At 42.6% G+C, this 2590-nt stretch overlaps 1 protein-coding gene across 1 annotated transcript in view; it reads right to left on the bottom strand.

Moving 5' to 3' along the window:
• nars (asparaginyl-tRNA synthetase) overlaps positions 1-2590 on the bottom strand; it is an 18681-nt gene that overhangs the window by 14903 nt on the left and 1188 nt on the right. The gene's annotated exons all lie outside the window — the stretch shown is intronic.

Raw genomic sequence — 2590 nt, 5'->3', positions numbered from 1 at the left:
CAGCGCCACACAGCTAAAGCGCTGAACGGCGCCATCTACCAGAGCGGCGGTGCAGGGGGAGCCCATTTTCCTTCGTTGTTTTTTATTTATTAATATCAGGAACTGAAACATTAGTAGAATAGAATAGAATTCAACTTTATTGTCATTCCTCTGTCTCGAGTACAAAGCAACAAAATTCCCTCTCTGCATTTAACCCCTCCCCTTTTGGAGCAGTGGGCTGCCATTGTGCGGCGCCCGGGGAGCAGGGTGGGGTTAAGGGTCTTACTCAGGGACCCAGAGTGGCAGTCTGTGTGGATCGAACTACTCGACCAACACTGCCCTGATGTTATATCAGGCATCCAAACCCCCCCACAGTCATGACATCATAAAGCTTCTCCAGCTAGCATGCTAACAGCTAGCATGTCTTCTTCTATCCTGTTCCATCAGTTCCACTGTTCTATTGCCTCCTTCCGCTGCTCCTCCATCAGCGCCGCTAAATGGAGCCGTTTAGGAGAACCGAAGGAGTTTAGATTCACTAACAGGAAGTTCATCCTGGATCCTGGGATCCATTAGACACAGGAAATGATCTGAACCGGACTCTGGAACCTTTCATGGTTCTGTTCTGGCATGGATCCTTTTACTGCAAAAACCACAGACGCTCTGAAAGACTTAGACAAACCTCCTCATTTTGTAAACATTTCGTTTATAGCGCTTTCAGAGAGTTAATTTTTCTTTTTTAGCAGCAGTTTATCAGTGAAAAACAACAATAAAGTGCAGCAGTGATCAAATGTAAACGTTATAGGAGAGACATGGTGCACAGAGGCAGTGATGTGGAAGGTTCAGAGCAGTGCAAACTAAGGTGGGCTCTCCTCATCCTCCGCAGGAAGTCCAAGCGCTTCTGGGTCCTTTGGACCAGTGAGGCGGTGTTTCCAGTCCAGGTGAGGCTGTCTGTGATGTGTACCCCCAGGACTCTGATTCAGAATGAATACGCCCTCTAGTGGACAGCGGTAACATCACTACACAAAGATGTTCCATCTTAACAAATGTTATCAGTTAGATTGAATAAATCTTATTTAAACAAACCATGTCTTGAAAATCATCCCTAATTCAATCTAATTCAACAATAAACTGAGCGGATCCAACTAAAAGGAGAACATGTCTGACTTATTACTGCTGGTTAAATCTGGGCTGATGCTGCACCGCACCGCTCTGCCTGAATGGAGGCTCCTCTGAGACTGTTGCCAGGCAACCTTCAGCATCTAGAGGGGAAACACTGCCCTCTGCAGGTGAAAATGAGGAGAGCAAATGCTGAACCATCCCCAGGCTGCTCCTCCCGGCCCCCTCCTGCTTCCACAGCTTCTCCAGCATCGTCTGTCGCTGCTAAACCTGCCGATGTCTGCACTGCTGCTTCAACCACCTCAGCCTCTTCAACCCAGGGGGGCTACCACCCCCACAGCATCATCATCATCATCATCATCGTCGTCCTCCAGGGTAAAAACCCCATTTGGATGCTAAGATCCAGATCCATCTGACATCACTGATGCCAACAAACATGAATGATGCGCATTCCAGAACCAGATATACTGAATTAATATCAATGTTTTATTATCAAGGCTGCACTTTAAAAAGTGAAATTGTATAGAGAGCTTTTCTAAACTAAATTTCTTTTTGTCTACACTTGTGCAGAGAAAATGATCAAATAAATCTGTCTAAGTCTAATGGTTTGATAAATACTCAGACTGACCAATGACCAGGAGTCTGAACGAGCGTGAAACTCATCCTCTGGGTTCCAGGAACTGATACTGAAAGTGAAACAAAGCAGCTTGGAAAAAGTTGCTGTCTGATGCAACGTTGCAGCAGAACATAAGAAAACATGGAAACATTTCAGACGTCCGACATTTTATGAAATGTTTAACTGAGGTGATTCAAACCAGACAGAGATTATGGGATGAAAATGAGAATAAAAATGCTTAAGATCTATATTAATGACTTTAAAGCATTAATTGATTTAATACATAAAGTTAAATGCATCAAGCATCAATGTCTGTATTATTTAGACACTATTGGCTCAAAACTTACAGAACTCTCCAGAATTAATATTTTAAAAATTGAGATAATGATTTCCAGATTTGATTTTTCCAGCTTTATTTTTCTTAATGTCATTAAACTGTCACAAACACAAACCATCGAAATAAACTCTCTGCATTTAACTTAATGTCATTAAATTGGATAAACTCGCTTCAATTTCATTCTTCAAAACAATTTTATCATCCAGGTTCACCGACACTAACAGCTGATTCTCTACAGTGACTTTTGGGTTGTCTGTTTGTATTTTATGTGTGTATTACTAAAGTATTCATTTTAGCCCTACTTCCCTTTTCCTAAGTGTCAGGCCCCCATTGTAAATAAGAACTTGTTCTTTATGACTTGCCTGTAAAAATTAAAGGTATAAAAAAAAAAGAAACAAAACATCTCCTTGGGGAACAGAGGGCTGCCATTGTGCGGTGCCCGGGGAGCAAATATCAGCTGTGCTGCTGCCATCAACACCTTTGTTTCTAGATGTTGGAGCTTGGCCTGTTTTCCAGTGTAGTCCTGTTTCTCTGACTGTGAC

This window comes from Cyprinodon variegatus, unplaced genomic scaffold, assembly GCF_000732505.1.
Source record: "Cyprinodon variegatus isolate N-32 unplaced genomic scaffold, C_variegatus-1.0 Scaffold558, whole genome shotgun sequence".
Lineage (NCBI taxonomy): Eukaryota > Metazoa > Chordata > Actinopteri > Cyprinodontiformes > Cyprinodontidae > Cyprinodon > Cyprinodon variegatus.
Note: the sequence above shows the minus strand (reverse complement) of the source record. Positions and strands in the feature narration are given on the sequence as shown.